Raw genomic sequence first — 19806 nt, 5'->3', positions numbered from 1 at the left:
ATATTCTCTGCAAGGATGAGGATAGAAACTTCAGGGGAGTACAGTGGAGTAGTCACTTAGGTAGCTGAGAAGAGCACAGCTTGTGCAAAGGCCCTGAAGCTGGTCCCAACTCTGAATAGGTATAAGTGCAGTGAGGTTAGGCTCTTAGAAGGGGGTAGGGAGTACCAGATATGAGACAGGAGAAGTGGGCAGACAGCAGACAATTCTAGGCTGTGTAGACTATATGGGGGAATTTGAGCTTTGTGCTAGAAGTATAAAGGAAGCCACCGAAGGACTTGAAGAAGAGAGGATACATGATTTAATTGGGTTTCAAATAAAGCGCGCTGGCTTTTATGTGGTCCATGGACTGTAGATGGCAAGTGGGAATTTGGGGAGCTATTAGGCTATTGCAGTTATCCCAAGAGAAAGAGATGGTGGCTGAAACAAGAATGTTGAGCAGACAGAGAGACACGGGAAGACCTAAAAGATATTTAAGAGGCAAAATCAGCCATGATTTTACTAGATCAAGTGGTTCCTTAGATCGATATTGGAGCAGTCTGACTGGGTATGAGCCCTATTTCCACCTTATACCAGCCAAGCGGCCACCACAAAGCCACAAACCTCATGTATCAGATGGAGGTAATAGTAGGGTCACTGTGAGGGTCAAGGGCAGAAGACATGCAGGGTACTGTGATCTGTACATGGTAAGTACAAATGAACAGTAGCTCTTCAGTGTCAGCTGTGACTGGAGGCTTTGAAAGTGAAAACAGCTCTTGGTCGGAGTACGTACGTGGATAAACATGTTGGTCTCTTCCCATCGCTCCCTGTCTCCCTGCTAAATCTGGGTTAAGCAGTTGGCCGTGTGAGCCCGAGAGGGAGTGTGGCCCCTCTCTATGCATCCCTCGGAGTGTAGGAGTTCCCTGGATGCTGACGCCTGCTTTGAGGGCAGGGGCTGCCCTTATTTTTGTACTTCAGTGTCTGGCTCACAGAATAGGTCCTGTGAATATGGACCCAGCCTGAACTGCACACCTGCAAGAATGAGCTCAGAGATTCAGCGGGAGAGCTGGGGCACGTTGGTGCATAAAGTATATGCACTGGGCCAGAGAGTAAGCTGACCTGTGCTCCTGGCAACGGAGACCATTAGAAATACGCCCAGATTCACGTACAGGAATGTTTACTGCTGTGTTTTTTTTTTTTTTTTAAGATTTTAATTATTTATTTGACAAAGAGAGATCACAAATAGGCAGAGAGGCAGGCAGAGAGAGAGGGGGAAGCAGGATCCCTGCTGAGCAGAGAGCCAGATGCGGGGCTCAATCCCAGGACCCCGGGATCATGATTTGAGCCGAAGGCAGAGGCTTAACCCACTGAGCCATCCAGGTGTCCCTGCAGGGCTATTTCTAAAATCAAAGTATTGGAAATAATGCTACATTTTCAACAACTTCCTCATGATTTGTAAATAAGACCACAGCCATATGATGGACTATTTTCGCAGTTTGTCAAGGTTTCCTTTCTCTCAGAAAGTATTTCCTTTACTCTGAATTATGGGCTTCTCCGATATTTTCATCTTCTTTTTACTTTCTGGTACTTTCCAAATTAGATATGAGCATGCATGATTTTGATAATCAGAAAAAAGGTAGAATTATTTTTAAAAATTTATGTTTTTTACCAAATAACATGTTTCAAGCTTCTGATGGAATTATTCCTTATTTATCAGTTGCTTTGCAATGATGGTTATGAAGACACACAATAATTTGGGCAAATACTTCACAAGGAAAGTTGAGTGAAGAAAGCAGGGATTCAAATTGTGTGTTTTCCAGGATTGGAACTATGCAAAAAACCACAAGTAAACAGAGGAAAAAGGACATGGCAGAAATGCATCAACATATGCCATCTGGGGACGCCTGGGTGGCTCAGTTGGTTAAGTGTCTGCCTTCAGCTCAGGGCATGATCCCAGGGTCCTGGGATGAGTCCCCCCATCAGGCTCCTTGCTCAACTGGGAATCTGCTTCTCCTTTTGCCTGTTGCTCCCCCTGCTTGTGCTTTCTCTCTCTCTCTGTCTCTCTGACAAATAAATAAAATCTTAAAAACAAAACAAAAACAAAACATATGTGACTGTATTACAGCAGCGGTGTTCTCTTCTTTGACCACTTTTGGTGATGTTGCTGTTTAATTATATAAATATTTATATTTATATGACTATACATATATTTAATTATATAAAATATATTTAATAAGTATATTTATATTTCTATGAAATAAATCATATAAATATTTAATCATATTTAATCATATCTAATGCCCACAAACCCTTGTAGGCATTTAAAGAGACTGATGGTAATCCTCCATTTCTCAAAGGGGAGCCATGGCTCGGAGCAGTGATGTGATCTGCTTCTCTAGCCAGCAAGTAGCCAGGCCAGCACTCAGAGAGGAGCCAGATCAGCCTTTCTGTTCAGCCGTGCACCTGCTGTAGCCTGTCACTCCCCATTCACCAGAACAGAAGTGAGTCAATTAAGAGAAAAGGAGGGATGCCTTCAGGCCTGGGGCTGCTGAACCCCCCATGCAGCTTGACTCCATTTGTCCTGGGGGTCAAGAAGGAAGGGTGTGGTGTTGTGTTTGGGGGCAGCAGTCCCTTGTCAGAACTGGCTGTCAGGGCTGAGCAGGGGGCCCTGCCACTCAGAACGAAATGGGAGGAACAGAGCAAATCCGTTTGTTTACATAAAGCTGTAAGCATTCATTAGCCTTTTTTTGCTTTCTTAAAGAGAGCTGCCTCTGGGTTGTGTGGAGGATCTATCTGTTGGGATGAGCGTGGCTTTGGGGGATAATCTGAAGGTGTGAAGTGTTGGCTGCAACAAGGCTTGGGGGGCCCAGGTGGGCTGTTTTGAAGACAGAATTTATAGGACTTGCTCCTGGTGGGAAAAGGGGGGGCGCAGTTAGAATACTCCTCGGTGTTTGGCTTGGCTGGCTGGGTAAGGGGATGCTGTCCACCGAAGTAGGAACTGGGGGCCTAGGTTGGGGACATGCATTGAGTGCAAGGTGCCTGGGGCATATGGGCCATGGATGGTGGCTGGGTCACCCTTGTATGTAAATGGCTGGGGCTCAGGATGAAGCTCTGTGCTGGAGACCCCGTGGGCTAGAAGTCAGAGAATTCCCAGTTAGCGTTAGAAGGTGTGATGCTGCGAAATAGTGGCCGGTCTGCCTTGTTCATGGCGGAGGGAACCTTGGGGAGGGCAAAGAAGTATCCGTCCCCCATTCCAAGAAGCTCACAGGGGTGGAAAAACTCATTACCTCACATTTCAGAGCCGACCTGGACAGAACAGCTCCAAGCCTGCAAGAGAGAACGAGAGGAGAGAACGGTGGGGCGGGGGGAGATGAATTGAGAAAGACTGGCTACAGAACTGACTGGATTTTTTGTCTTTTCTAAAACCAAGAAGGCTCTTGTGAGAAGTCACAGACTTGAGAAACTGTCCACCAGGCTACTTAAGAAGACAGGAACATGAAGAGAGGCGCTCCTCCTTCTTTCTTGTCTTAGGAGCTGCATGTTACTCTAAAGCGGATTTTGCCAAGAAAGGCGCTCTGCAGGGCACTGGTCCGTGCAGGACGCTGGTCTGCATGGGGTGCTGGTGCATTCATTATAAGGCAATTTTTCACTGTTTATCTATCTGCTGTGCTCTACTCATTTCTTTGTCTTCCTGCTCTGCTCCTGACCTGTGATTGCTGCCTTATGTATGTTATCTCATTGAATGATCCCAGCACACAGGGCTGGGGGGCTCATTGCCCACTTGCAGGTGAGGGATATAGACTCCGAGAGGCTGGTCTTTCCCCCAAGTTCCACACCAGGAGGCTGTGTGGCTGGTCTGGGCTCCCAGACCCTACGCAGGAAGTCAGGAGTCTGGAAAGGCTGCTTGCAGTGGAATGGGAACGGGGCTACCGATGAGCAGCTCTCTGGGGATGGTACCCAGCCAGCTTCCCTGCCAGTTGCTCCTTTCCTCCTTCTCTTCTGTCTGGCCAGGGATGGGGCCTTGGCTCTCTGTCTCGGGCCTCTGCTCCACTAGCATCCCCTCCCAAGCTAACATGGGAAAAGACTTGGGGCAGTGCCAGAACCAGCCTCGCCAGGCTCTGTTGCCTCATCTGACAGCTGGCAGACTCCAGGCCCCTATCCCTCCTGAAAGACTCCGATTCCTGTACCTTCTTCTCTGTTCGCCCATCCTCTCATCGTCCAGCCTCATCCTGGATCCCTCTGCCTCCTTTGTCAGACTCTAGTCCATTCTTCTCACCACCGCAGAGGAGGATTCTTCCTAAAGCGCATATCCTATAAGGGTTTTGCCACCTTTAAAACCCTTCCACAGCACCTCCCCCCCTCACCTGCCTCTCCCCAAAGTATTCTGACTGCCCAAAGCACTTCCTTACGACACTGTCCACGGTCTAACTCCCTGGTTTTGTTCATGCTGTCCCTTCCTGCTGGAATGCCTTTCCTGTCTTCACCACTGCACATATTCCCTACTCACCCCTCAACACCCAACCCAAATGGCTCCTGTCCTTTGCGGTCTTGCCAGCTGGCCCCATGGTCTGTCCCTCCTCCTTGGTTTCCTGCACCTGTTGTACGAGCCTCCATTCTAGCACCGGCTACACAGTATTGACGTCATCAACCTACCGACTGATGTGGGACTGGGATGGTGTCTTTCTTGTCTTTGCACCCCAAGAGCCTAGCCAGTGCCCGACTAACCTTAGGAACCAAAAGATGACTTTAATAACTGAACGAACAGGTGAATGAGTAAACAAAAAAACCCCCCTGGCTGACCGAGAAACTCTGCATTTAAATAACACTGGAGCTCTGGCTGCCTCGTTTTCAATATCTTTATTTAAAATCAGTGCCTTATCTCTGTTCCTAAGCTTCTTGACGATGACACATTCTCATAAATGTCTTCTTCTTGATGCCACATTCTGAGGGAGGTGAGACCGCGTTTATACGTTTGCCATTTGCTTCTGCCAGCGTTTCATCAAAACCCCAGGGGCTGTTTTCCTTGGGTGGGATTCTAATCTTTGTTGACAGCAGCAAATGGAGATAAGACATTTTACTTTATTATCTGTTGTCTTGGTTTTTATTGCTCTCCTATTTTAATTTTTTATTCTGAGGAACATTCTAGGTGAGTTATTAAAAACGTTGCCTGCTGGGTTAAAAGCAGAGTCATTATCTGGCATGGAAGGAAAAAATTTGCATCTGAGAACTTGGTGGAGAAAGGTCCTTCTCATATTTGATGTTTATTATTGCATTTCTGGCTAGGGTTTTATTGAAAATCAGAATAAAGATGCTGGCCTATGTTTTTGTCTGGGTGCTTTCTCTAGGCCTGATAGAGGTACTGTTAGAGTAACTTCCAGAAATATATATATTGTTATAAACTGATCATTGAAAAGCAAATGTGGCTTTTTTTTTTTTAAACAAAAACCCCCATGGTGCTGTCTCAGAAGGAATGTACTCAGAGTTTCAGCGAAGGCCTGGGTGACTGGGTGGCTCAAGGACCACTCCACAGCCCAGTAACTGAAGCTGCTTTTAATTGCTGACTTTTCATGCTTGTTTATTCAAACAGACACTGGTGAGTAAATGCTGCAATAAAGCAAGTGACTTGTTAATATGTTGGATATATAAGAAGGTTGCTAGAGTTTAGTGAATACTCTTCTTTCCTATGGGACTTCTCAGCGGAAGCTGGAGCTGGCTTACACACTCTTCTGGGGGCCAGTTATCAAAAGTCTACAAGCCAGTAGTTAAGCCGTTGCAAGCTTGTAGCCAAACATAGTGGGAGTATTTACACCATGGAAATGGGCAAACATAGACAAATTTTCACCCCCACCCCCGAAGCAATAGGAAAGGAAATATGGAAGAAGGGGAATACATTGGTTGGGGATTTTTGTGAACTAAAGCAGCTGTAAAATGAGATAGTGATATCTACATTATAAGCCTGGTATGAGGGCTGAAATAGCAGAAACTAACACTGTCCCATGAGAGCTCAGTAAATGTAGCTGCTTCTTATACTTACACAGTAGTTACATTTCCGGGGAGTTGGTCATCTGACCGGATGGAATGCATCTACCTAGATCAGGCATCAGTGGGAAGCTTGCCTCATGCCATCTCCGTGAGCCCTCCGTCTCAACTGACATTGCCATGGCACACCTGTCCCTCCTTACTCACCCTTTCCACTGTGCTAGCTTTTGACCTTCCATCTCCATCCCACCCCTTCCACCCACTGTGAGCAACATCAGATTGGATCGTTGATCTTGCCTCCCCACTTCCTACAGGCAACACCATGAGGTCCTTACTATGGCATTGCAGGCTTGTCGAAAGGTGTCCTTGTTGCTAGTTCCAGTCCCTGTGCCACTGACCTCCTACATCCTCGGAACTTCAGCCTTCTCTTACTTCTATAAAGCCACTATACCTTTTCCCACCTTCTGGTCTTTGCCTGCACAGTCTTCCTTCTTCTCTATTCCATGTTCTCTGATGACCCAGCTCAACTATCACTTACAGAAACTAGTCCTCAATTCCCCAAGTCATTTCTCATCTGAGAGTCTCAAGATCCCAGCATTACCCATGGTCCCTGTAGCTGTCTCTGCTTGGCAGAGTTCTCCGGCAACCTGGTTGGGTTGTTGACAGTAACACTGAAAGCAGGGCTTCATAATGTTTTCTTGAATCCCATGTGGGGGTAGTAAGAGGAAGATGTTTGGAGAAAGTAAAGCAGTATTTACAATTATTTGTAATTAATTAATAACTTTCATCTTATTGAACATCTGTATGTATCAGGTAGTTTGCTATTCAATTTCCATCTCATCTTTACTTTAACTCATGAAGGAGGCACCTTTTTTGATATACAGAGGAGAAAACTGGGGAGCAGAGAGGTTAGTTAAGGTACCTCAGATCACACAGCCAACAAGGGGCAGAATCAGGCTTTTCTGACCCAGAGTGGTGTGGGTGACTATGGATGTTTTTGAGTGTATGTGTGAGTGTGTGTATGTGCTCTTTTGTCATAAGATATCTTCCAAATTGGGAAACCCTGCACATTTGGGGAATTGGCTAAATTACACTAAACTGAAAAGTGGTTGTTAGAATTCTAAATTTTGCTGCCTTTCCTTGCTATTTGCCAAGAATTAGGCTAATTTTGCTTTGGCTCTTTCCTTCTTTCTTTTCTTTGAATACACTATTTGGCCAAGCCCTGAAATGCATTGATCCAAAAAAGAAAAAAAAAGGAGAAGCAAAATTTCCCAAGGGAGAAATGCCATTTTCCTCACTGATTGCCATGTGGCTGGTCTCGTGGTCCCATCACACAGTGGGAGGGTTGATCTCCTGACTTTCTCGCTCTCTGGGCCTCCGCTGCTGCAATGCGTGATTATATTAAATGTGATTTTAAAAAAAAATTTATGATGTTTAAGCTCCTGGAACTGTCAGAGGCAGACAGGTCCTAACAAAGTGACTGTATGTGCAGCTTGTGTGTCACCACCCTGTTCTATAATTATAAGAAAACCAGTTGCCATAGCAACTGCCATAGAGGCCTAGCTTCCTCCTGGAGATGCTGACAAGCTCCTCAGCTCCGTGATCCGAGAAATTGGGAGGGAATTTGGTTCTCTGAGAACATTCAACTCTCACTTGGATGTTAATCGTGAGCTCACTCTGATTCTCCACAACTTGAACTCAGTCGTGTTATGCAATCTGACAGATGCAAGTTCGAATCTGATTCTAGAACTCACTGGCTGTTGGACCTTGGGCAAGTCACCTCACCTCCATGAGCCTCAGTTTCCTCTTTTGCAAAATGCGGATGCTAATGTCCACTTTGGAGGATTGTTGTAATGGTTATGTTTGTGGTGTACCTGTCAGGGTCCCCTGATATAAATTAGATATGTTCCCCTTAACGGCTTCACTGTGAACAAATGAAAAATTAAAAATGCTGACTTAGAAAGGGTGGTTGTTCTAATAATAGTGGAATTACAGTAATAATAAGAATTATGGTAACATTTATGGTTAGAAAACCAAATTCATAAACAAAACACTCTAGGATGAATCATGTATATGAGGGATAGAAAGAAAGAGGGATGGAAAGAGAGAATAGAGAGAGGAAAGATAAATGAATATACACCTAGGAGAAACTGACTTGAATGAAGAGTCTTCCGATTTTCTTTTTTAAACTACATTTCCTTGAAGCTAAGAAAAAGATCTCTAGTCTCCAAAAAATCTCTAACTTATGTTGGGAAATCTAGCTTCTATCTCAGTCTCTGGACCTCAGTTTTCCCATCTGTAAAATGAAGCAGTCGGGTGGGATTGTCCACAAGGGCTCTCCTGTCTTTGATTTTCTTACTGTGGTTCTCAACCAGGGATGATTTTGCAATGAGGGGACATTTGGCAATGTATGGAGACATTCATAGTCATCACAGCTGTGGCGTGTGTGTGCGTACTACTGACATTTAGTAGTTAGAGGGCAGAGATGCTGCCAAACATCCTGTAATGTCCTAGATGATCTCTACAATGAAAAATTATCCTGCCCCAAACGTCGTGGGTGCCAAGTCTGAGAAACACTGGTCTAGGACTTACCACCATGTTTTTTGTTCTAGAAACAGGAATCATGCCCCTGTCACCTCACTGAGATGTGTCAGATTTGTTGAATATTCAGTTTCTTATCCTAGCTATCTCCTGGAGATTTGAGGCACTAGAAAAATTAGTTAAGGTAAAGACCAAAGACTTCACAAGATCCCAGGAGCTTAAGGAAAAATGGGATGGCTTTGGGAGGTGGGGAAAATGTGGTCATGTGAATTTTCTTTTACCTGGTTACTGCATAACTCTAAGCAGAACAAATATGATTGTTTCATGGGCAGACAAGGTGCAATTTTGGACCCATAATTAGCTTTATTGTTATTTCTCTATAGAGAATAAAAATAACTCTTTGTATATATTTCAAATGCACCCTCATTTCTAGCTTCAGCCTTTGATTTTGACATTTCAAGTCACAGCTAGTGTGTGTCTCTTCTCAGAGTCATTGTGATCCCTCCTTACTTGTGCTTAAAATCATTTTGAGGGTTCCACTGGCCTTCAGGGTGAAATCTGAACCCCTTTGTTCATTGTACCTGGTCCTCAGAAACTGTCTTTTGCTCATCTCTTCCTTCCTGCAACCAAACTCCTCCTGCCAACCCATATTACTCATGGAATCCTGGGCACACTCTGCCCTATCTCCTCCACTCTTCAGTTTAGCTGTTTCTTGCACCCTGGATACTTTTATCTCCCCCATGGTCTAGTGCACACCTGTTCATCTCATTGATCTGGCTCAAACATCACCTCCTGGATGAAGCCAGTCCTGGTAGCCCGTCCTCTCTTCCCTGTTGTCAGTTGTGGAACTGACCGTTTCCTCTGGGATCTTCCTCACTGGACAGAGTTTGTCAACTTGACCTCCTTTGTGCAGGTACTCCCTTACTTGGGATTTTCCATGGCCCTGTGAAAGCCTGGGCTCTTGGAGACAGATGACACCCTTGGCTGAGTTCTGCATCACCTAGAGCTATTAATCATGGGGTTTTGAAAACCATGGGTGGTCAGTAAGTTTTCTTTTTAAGCAAGAGTAACACATTTACATGTGCAAAATTCCCACAGTATAGAAAGGCATAAACTGAGGAATGTCTCCATTTCTCTCTTTTCGTAATCCTTCTCACCTCAAAAACCCATCATCGATGTCTATGCTGTCCAAATTAGAAGCCTCTAGCCAGATGTGGCTATACTCATTTAAATTTATCAAAATGAAATAAAATTCAAAATTTAATTCCTCAGTCACACAAGCTGCATTTTGAGTGCTCAACAGCCACAGGAGTCCAGTGACTACCATATTGGATAGCTCAGATTTACAGTATGTTTCCATAATTTCAGAAAGCTCCATTGGATGGCCCAGGAGAGTTTATGTTCCCTTCTAGAGACATTTTTTACACGTCAGCATATATAGAATTATATATGCATGTATACATTTGATATCCTTTTTGTTTTCTCAGATGGGACCATTTCATATATATTCTTCTGTACCTTGCTTTTTTCTCTTAAAAATATAGCTTAGAGATCCTTCTACATCAGTACATTGAGATCTTTTGTGTTCTCGTTAATGACTGTAGAATGAGGGTTTTCATAATCTTACTCAATCAGTCTCTTATTGTTCTAACTTTCAGTCGTTTGTCATTAAAAACCCTGCTGCAGTGAACTTCCTTGTGTATCTACACACACACACACACACACACACACACACACGAGCACACACACACTCCCACCCATCTTTCATATATTTTACAAGTATATTTGTAGGCTATGAGAATTTTTATCTTATAAGCTTTGCCAAAGAGCCTGTGAATCTTCAATTTTTAATAGATTGGACCAAATTATCTACCAAAATTTTTCCGACCAATCTATACTTCCTCCATCATGGCTACAAGTGTGTTCTTCCCCACATTGCTAGTTTTAACAGTCTTTAAAAGCTTTACCAATTGGATATAGAGAAAATGCCACCTCTTCTTTGTTTAAGTGTATATGTCTTTCATTATCAGTGAGATGGAGCCCCTTTCTGTGTAGCAGTTGACTGTGTGACCTTTGCTTCCTTACTCTATTTGGTTGGACCACTTGCTTTTCCTTCCTACAGATTTGTGTGGCCTCTTCCCAAAACTAAGAACTTAGTCATTCTCATTTATTTGGTGCTTTCTTAGTTGTCTTTTGCCTTTTGGTTTTGTTTATGGTGTAACTTCTTTTTTAAGCCTGCGGGATTTCCTACATTTGCTTTAACTTAGATTAATCACCAACTCCAGAAGGCATAAATGAAAATATTGATACATTTAACTCTATAAAAATCAAGGCCTTCTCCCACCCTAAACTCATGTTTTCTTCTAGTACTTTTATGATTTTATTTTCTATATTAAAATTTTGGTCCATTTGAAATTTGTACTGTAAGTAAGTGCAAATTACTGTGAGTAAGGTAGGAATCCAACTTTCTTTGTAAATGGCAGTTTGCCATTTTTTTCCACATTCATTAGTTAATCCTTCCACTCTCTGACTTGACATACCCCCATTTTTAGATAGTGCATTCCCATTTGTATTTGAGTTTACTTCTGGGTTCTCTCTTCTTCCTTTGATCTGACAATTATTTGATGTAAAAAATTGAGACAATACCAAATTGTTGCAATTACATGGTTTTGTTATTTATTATTATTTATTTATTATTTTTAAGTAGGCTTCACACCCAGCATGGAGCTCCATGTGGGGCTTGAACTCACAACCCTGAGATCAAGACCTGAGTTGAAATCAAGAGTCAGATGCTTAACCAACTGAGCCACCCAGGCCCCTCTTAATTACAAACTTTTATAATACATCTTATAATCTGTGTAAATTGTTCTTTCCTTAATCCTTTGACTTTTCAGAAACCCCTTACCCATTCTAGGATGTGTGCTTTTCCAGATAAATATATTTTTTAGGTTCTAAAAACTCATGCTACTTTTTCATTTGGGTTATAAAAATTTATAGATTAATTTGAGGAGAAGCTTCATCTTTAAAATACAGAGTCTATGTAGACACAAATTTAACTTTGCATCTGCTGAAGTCTTTTTTAGAGGTTCTAGTTGAACTTTAAAATCATCTTTATAGTTCTTATTAAATTTATTCCAAAATATTTACCTATTTTTTGTTGATATTTGTAAGAGGGACCTTTTCTTCCATTATATTTTATAACTGGTCATTATTTACACTTAACAAAAATGGTTTTGAATTTTATACCTTTACTTGTCACTACGTAGTTACTAATGTATCTTACTGTTTTTAATAATTTTTTGAAAAAATAATCCTTTGGGTTCTGTACATATATAATCCTTTGGATTCTGTACAGATGATATTGGCATATCTATGCCAATATCAATATCTATGCCAATATCAATATCATATATCAATATATATGCCAATATCATCTGTCAATAATGCTGATATTGTTCCCCTTTATGATATTTAGTTCTCTTGTGTTACTTCTTTGAAGATTGTTTTTAGACTCCTAATGTCATTTTCTCGTCTAATTGCATGGCTCAATACTTTCAAGTCTGCTATTTCTAACATTTGGCCATTTACACTTCAAAAAAAATTTATTTTAGAGAGATGGAGGAGGCACAGAGAGAGAGAGGGAGAAAGAGTCTTAAGCAGACTCCCCACTGAGTGCAGAGCCTGATATGAGGCTCAGTCTCACAACTCTGAGATCATGGCCTGAGCTGAAACCAAGAGTCAGACACTTAACCAACTGTGCCACGTGTGCCTTTGTCACTTACATTTTGATGTTTTTTTTTTTTTCTCCCTAAATGTCTTTTCTGCATGTATGGAGAGGGTCATATGGTTTGTCTTCTTTGACCTGGCATTATGAAAAATTATATGAGTAGATTTTTAACTACAAAGCCATCCGTACATGTCCATGTTTTGGTCATGGTGTACTACTGGATTCTATTTGATAATATATTCTTTGGAAATTTTGCTTTAGTCATTTTGTGAATTTGTGGTGAGTAATTTTGTGTGTATGCTGTCTTTGTCAGTGTGGTACTATTATGTGCCTTTGTAAAGAAAATGTATATGCCTTTTTCTTTCTCCATGCTCTAGAAAATTTCAAGGAATAGAGAAATACCGTTTCTTTCAGTTTTTTTTTTCCCCTAAGAATGAACACATAAATTCATCTGGCTTTGTGTTATTGGGAGGGTGTGGGTAGTTATCAGTATATATGTGAAGAAAGAATAAGCAAATTTCATTTGTACCCAGCTTCCTCTCTAAAGCCTTGAAAGCTTATCTTATCTTTTGAAATGCGTTCATTGTCATTCTCTTGATTGTAATTCCCTTCAGCAATATTTCTCTAAGTGGCCCCATTCAGTCAATAAATATTTACAGAATAGACACCATGACCCAGGCCTTGGGGTAGGTGGTGTGGGTGATTCATGGAGGTACCAGACTTGGCGCACGATCTAATATTCCCAGCATCCAACTGAAACCTCCATTTCTGTGCATTTATTTGATTTTAAAGCAACATCATTTATCATTGAATATTAATAGAGCTCAGGGCTCTGTATTTACAGTTTCCCCTTTAGGCATACAAGAATTATTTTTGGCAACAGCTCACTCCATCACACGGCAAATTGTCTTTCCTCTTCTTGGGCTGGAGCGTGCTGTCTTCCGTCTCTGACTCGGGTCTTCCGAGCAGGGCCATGCTGATTGTCCACAGGTAGAGCTCCTGGTGTTACCTCTCTTTACTTCTCTGAGCTAAGCTTTTTTTTTTTTTTTTTTTTTTTTTTTTTTTTTTAAATCAAACCTGTAAAATGGAGATACCAAACTTGTTTGGTGATACATGGATGGGAAAACATTGGTAGTGTCAAAATGCAATGGACACCCAGTAAACCTGAATTTATCTCCTTATTTTGGTATTTCCCCAAATACCCTGCTCAGTACTAGACTATGAAGAAGGTACTCATGGAATATGTGTTCAGGTCTAGATTATTTTTAGAGTCCTTGACTGGTCTTCCTACCTCCCAATTTTACTACCTCCAATTCAATTTCCATCCAAAATGCCAGAGTAATATTTAGTGCTTGAATGGAACCACATCAGTAGACACTGGAGAGTAAACATAGGTTAGCTCTCTGGTTCTCCCAGTAAACTCTAGTCTGACACTGGGCTCCTTCTTGAGCTTGTTTACCTTTCAAGCTTCCTTGTTCACCATCACGTACCGTCCACACCCCCATATCTCTGCACTGGCTGTTCTCTCTGCCCGCATCACCTTTCCCCACATCCTTCCAGGCTGGCTCAAGAACCCTCTTGCCTGGTGCGGTCTTCATCACAGCTTGTCTTCTAAGGGGCTCTCCTGAGGGTGGAGACCACGTGTCTGTCATCTCTGCGTCCCATGTGCCTGGCCCTGGGTCTGCTGTGGACTGGGTGTTCTGCCAGTATCTGTTGTCAGGTGTGTGATTAGTCTTTGGGTTACATAGTAAAATATGAATGAGGTTTTCTCCGTTTCAGTTCTCAGAGGAGCCCTGGGGAAATAGTTCTTTAAAACACGAAAATGAGGCCAGGAAAATCAATTGCATTTCTCGGATGCAGGAGATGACGGAAATGCGTGACTTTCCTGAGCCTCCAGGGCACAGCACTATAATGGGGAGTCGGAGGCACCTTTCATTTAACGTGGATTTCAAGCAGGGCCCAGGCTGGAACTCACCAAACCATTCAGCCACCCACTGCTCATGAAATTCAGATGCAGGCTTGCTTGAAAAGCCCCGAGATGCCTTGCACAGCTCCTTTCTTCTTTTTAAGTAATAATGAGCCGGCTGGGCAGCCTTGCCAATGATTTTACAGTTAAACGCCTACGCTCCAAGATACCTCCTTCAATAAGTGGATGGGGCGAAAAGGTCAGTGAAGAGACAGGAGGGTGAATATTGACAGAGTGTCTTCTGGGTTCCAGGCACTGGGCTTGCTGTCTTTATCATATCCTGGACCTTCCTAACTGCCCTGTGATGGGGACATCACTGTAATCACTCCTTTTGTACAGAGGACAAAACAGAGGGTGAGAGAGAGGTGACTTGTCCAAGGCCACACAAGTCAGATAGGAGCCATTTGTGTATCTTCGGAGCAGTCAGTTTTCTTGTCTTTCTCCGTTCCGTCTTCCCCTCCTTCCTTCCTTCTTTCCCCCTCCTGCCTTCCTCCCTCCCCCCCTTCCTTCCTATCTATCGTCTGGACTCTGAATGTTCTAACAGATCCAGTTCCTTTCTTTTGTCAGGCTCTAGTAAACAGTGAGCCCATTTTTGCCCCCTGCTCTGAGTACAGGCACTGTTACAACACCTGCTTCCAATTTATGCCCATCTTTGTTTCTTCCACTTACTTCATTACTATTTTCCTCATCTGTGAAATGCAGATAATCATCGTAATCCCTAGCACAGAGGACTGTTGTGTGAAGACGCAACATTATCTGGAGAAACCAGATAATGTCCTCAAAGCAGAACTTGGCACATTGGGAACATTCAGTGAATAGTAGTGATTACTAAATCATGTAACTCAGAAATTGCCCTAAATCATTTCTGGAAAAAGATGGGGAGGGTGTAATAAAAATCAGACGAATGAAACTAGTAAGGTGCCTTTATTTACTCGGCACAGATTTTATTGAACACCTACTGCAGTGAAGCCCTGGCCCGGTACAAGGGCTGCCAAGATGAATCCTTGAGGCTGGAGACCCTCGAGGAACAGACAGCACAGGACCAATATCCAACCGGTTTGCTTAGCCATGGAACCTGTCACTGTGAACATCCCACACTCTATATCTTCTGCCCTGCTTGATTTCCGTGTCTAGGAAGCTGCCCTGACCTAAACCTCACTCCCAACACTTTGGTTTTCTGCGGTCGGGCAAAGAACTGCATTGAGGAAATGACACTGGCCCTTCACTCTGGGTCACGATGCCCGACTCCTCCAACCAGGACTGCTGGGAGGGGTCGGGCCGGGGTCGCCATTGGATAAGCCACAAACAGGGACCCAGATTGCAATCTCCTTAGCGAACTCAGCAGTGGGAGGATAATTTCTTTAGGCTCCAAGCCCTTGCTTTAGTGTTCTATAGAGAGGTCTTTCTGCAGCCCTGCAGGCTGGCTGTGCACTCAACCTTGCGTGTCTGCTGGGTGATTTGCTTGCCTTTGTAGAGTCAGAGCAATTTTTAAGGGACATGCGTTTCTATTATTTGGTGTCAGGGAGAGTGGGCGAAATGCAAGGGTCTGATTCCTACTCCGAGAACACCGTGCAAAAGTTAATTAAGGCTCTGACTCACCAGACCATTTTGATGAAATTAAGAGGTTCAGCTAAGCGTTGGCTATTTCAGTGACAGGAAGTCAAGCAGTTGGCTCTGTAGGCGACTGCTTAAGGAATGTATTTCAGTAATAATGACAGTAATGATATCCAACATTGCTGGGCACTTTACATCCAGTGTCTTTGGGAGTCCTTCCAATGTGTCTGGTAGGTAGTGTCATGAATTTCCATTTTTGCAGATAGGAGATAGAGGCTCAGAGAGGTGGCACTACTTGCTTAAGGTCACACAGCCAGAAAATGGTGGAGCAGAGACTAAATCCCAGGCCAGTCTGGTGTGAGAGCCTGGCTCCTTCTCCTGCCTCCCACTGCTCCCTTTTTAAACCCCTGCATCCCAGTCCCTGCAGAGCCAAAACTGAATTGCTATGCCCCTTGCACCCTGATCCTTTGGAAGCCTTTTGTTTTCTTCATAATAAATTAAAATCATGATCACGGCAGCAGTAGATCAACATCGTGTCCTATCCGCCCAAAGCCCATTTGCCTGCATGTTGGGACAGATTTGTAGCTGCAATCACTCCTTGTGGAAGCAGCAAGGTTTGTGTGACATCTTAATTTACTGAGCTTCCCCGGGTGCCCAAGAGCCCTGGCAAGATTTGCGAGGGTCTCCTTGTCTGGACCATACTTACAAAATGCAGGCGAGGGGGTATAGCTCAGTGGTAGAGCATTTGACTGCAAAATGCAGGCGAGTGACAAGGTTGCAGGAAAAGCTCCAGGGCTCCCGTTGTTCAGCAGCCCAAGCAGGAAAAAGGCCCAGGTGTGCTGAGCAAATGTTAGAAGGCCTTGACCTAGCCTTGCTGTGGGACGCTGGGAAGTGCCCTAGCTTGACCTCAGTAAGACAGGGACAATAACAACTTCATCAAACAGTTGTGTGGACTCGATCAAGCAACGGGTGCAAAACCCTGTGCCTGGCTCACAGCAGAGGCTTGATAAATGTTAGGTCCTTCTTATCCACACCTGCAAATTCCCTTCCTTCCCTGGGGTAGAAGGTGCTGGGCCTCTCTGGAGAGGTTTTGTGGACACATGCTCCGGACCCCTTGAATCCCCCCCACCTGTCCTGTGCAGTAATCAGTCTTTTCCTTCATAGGACTAATTGGGAGCAAGCCCTGATTTCAACCTTTGCTGCTATCTGACCCTGAACCAGTGACTTTTTGGAACCTTATTTCCTGTAAAATAAGATTTAAAAGACTAATTTTATAAGGGCACATTTAAAAGGTGTAATAAAAGAAAACAGTTTTGTGTCTGCTGCCCCCAATTTGAACACTGGGAAATTTCACTTCAAGTTCAGGACCTCTGTGTTTTCTTGAAAAAGCAGAAGATCAGCTGTGATAGGCCCTCCTTCCTGTCCTATGCCACTTTCCTGGGGCCGAGCAGCTGCTGTCCCTGGTGGGATGTGCTCCCTCCAGTGCCCTTGCCCTCTTCCCACATTTATGTTGCTTGTCTGTTCTGTGCTCACACCTAGTGGGAGACTAGGAAACGTTGACTCCCTGCCCCTGGATACATCGTTTAGATCAAGTTGCATTTGTTTATGTCTCTCTTCTACATTTGTATTTATCAGTTTAGAAAGACACAACCTTGTGAAGTAGGGCCTCAGCCTCTCCATCCTATAAAAACATCACCGTCTTAACATACTCTGGTCCAAAACAAACCATGGTTTGAACTTCTGAAACGCAAAATACTTTGGGAGGCCAGAGATTTGTCTCCCACAGAAGCTGGGCCGCCAGACCCTCATTTCTTCTTTCTGAGGATTATGCCAACAGCAAATTACATTGAGAAATAAGCTACTGCTTTGGAATGTTCCAATTTAAATTGTGCTTTTTCTTTTTCAAGCCTCCCACAGTTATTAATGAATTCCTGGCTTGAGCTGGGTCGACACTTGGGCACATTCTTCCTTCTGTGAGGGAATTCCCCTTCCTGGGTTCCGAAAGAGAGTGTCAAATCATTGTTCATATAAAGTTTGGGGCCACAGAGGTTTCCTTTTTCTTTCAAAAGGCAATTTACTGAGCGGGATTCATTTGGGGCCCTAGAGAATAGGCTTCTTTAATGGGTTTTTGGGGGCTTCCACAGGGAGCTGATCTAACAATGTAATAATTCCATCTTTTTGGTTTAGGGATGGAGAGAACCTTTGTCTTCCACTCTACTAGCGGCCACTCCAGAGGAAGTAGTGTGAGTGGAAGGTACACAAGCCTCTGGGGTCAACCTTGGTTCAAATTCTGCTTCTTAATTCATTATTTGAGTTTAACTAGGCAAGCGACTTACCGTCTTCGGGTCTTACGTTCCTCATTTATAAAACAGGAAAACTGAGAAGACCTACAATATAGGGTTGATTTTAAAAAGTTATCAAGAAGAAATAAAGTCAAAACAGCCAACTGTATTTAAATACTCTTACTGCCCATCTTAAACCTTTCCAATGAAATCATCTTGGATGCGGAAGCACGGCCCTGAAGCACAGCCAACTCCCTCTCCAGGAACTGACTCCAGTGAAGGAATTAAACAGAGCATGGGAGTGAACAAAACACGCGCTTATTCTCCAGACCTCTCCTGCCCCACCAGGGTTAGCATTTCTACCCCAGAGGTACTATGACAGAAATTGTTCTGCCCTCCACTGAACATGCACTGCTCCAGAGCAAAGCTGGGCTGATGATCTGTATGATCGCATGGTACCTTTAAGTGCTCCTGGGAGCTAGGGAATCACTCCCATCTTTAGGCAGAGAACCTGAGGCTTAGAGATGTCATAGAACTTACCCAAAGCCATGCAGAAAGCAGGGCGAGGAGCTGGAAGTGGAGAGGGATGTCTGTTTTGAGTCTGCACGGGCCTCTGGGTGGCGCCTACTACTAGTGATGGGGACACTAGTGATGGCTGTCTTCAGTCTTGTCTGGATAGTTCATAAAACCCAAACAATTCTTTTCCTTCTGATTAGGCCGAACAGACCCATGAAGACATCAGGGGTCTTTGTTTTGGTCATTCTGAAAATCTCTCATTCACAGGTATGTCCTTGAGTTCAAGGAATCTAAAATAGGAGAATGAATCCATTAATATTCAATGAATGCGGTTTGTTTGGCATGGGGAAAAAAATCATTCAAAGCATGGAACTGTGGGACAGTCAAAGGAAATCAGATTTTAAACCTGGACACATCTTTATTTTGAGCCCAGGCGTTGGGCTCAGTATTTCTGCACAGTGATCTCATTTTATCCTCACCCTGGTGCTTCGAAGTAGTTATTATGATCCCAATTTCCAGATGAGAAAGCTGAGGCCTGGGAAATCTAAATGGGACCACCACTGCCTTTCTCCCTCTTTATCAGGACGGAATAGACTGATGATAAAGTGTTCCTCCTGAGGCCACACTAAAACCTCCTTGGCTGACTTGGGAATATTTGGGTCTCGAGGATGGACTCAGCTCCTAGGTGTGACCTAAATGTGAAACTGGGGAGCATCCTGACTGGGCCATGTGACTGTGGAGTCAGCTTACGTACCCACATGTGTACTTCACCGAGAGCTGGGAAGACAAATATTTCAGTGCCAGAATCCTTCCACTCTTTTCTTCTGAGGCTCCCTGCCAAGGACGTCTGTAGGGAAGGAGGCAAAGTACCCCTGGAGTGAGCCGACATCCTGAGAGACAGCTTCTTCTGTGAGCAAAGTGGGCTTGAGGCTATGGGTGGGAGGTCTCGGACAGTCTCTGGCTTCTCATCATGGCCTGTGCACCCTCACCCCAAGGAGGGAGCTTGTACTGCGTTTTGAGAAAAGGGCCATCCAAAGCACAATCGCCACCACCAGAGGGAGGAACACGAAAGCTGGAAGATAGGAGAGAGTGTGTTTGTTCCCAAATCCCAAGGTCAAATCCTAAGGTCAGGCTCACCCAGTGATGACCTGGGTCAAGAGGCCACAAGGAGAGGAGGTATATACTCAAAAAGAGATGGCACAGGCTCCTCCTGGTCAGGAAGAAGAAGACCTTTACCCCATCCTGATCCACGAGGCAAGAAGTAA

General features: G+C 43.8%; 1 protein-coding gene across 1 annotated transcript in view; it reads left to right on the top strand.

Annotated features, from left to right (window-relative positions):
* Positions 1-19806, top strand: part of NSG2 (neuronal vesicle trafficking associated 2) — a 52584-nt gene that overhangs the window by 17228 nt on the left and 15550 nt on the right. The gene's annotated exons all lie outside the window — the stretch shown is intronic.

The sequence above is a fragment of the Mustela putorius genome, unplaced genomic scaffold (assembly GCF_011764305.1).
Source record: "Mustela putorius furo isolate JIRA1106 unplaced genomic scaffold, ASM1176430v1.1 tig00000145_pilon_pilon_pilon, whole genome shotgun sequence".
Taxonomy (NCBI): Eukaryota; Metazoa; Chordata; class Mammalia; order Carnivora; family Mustelidae; genus Mustela; species Mustela putorius.
The sequence above is the reverse complement of the archived record's forward strand: the minus strand, read 5'-3'. Positions and strand labels throughout refer to the sequence as shown.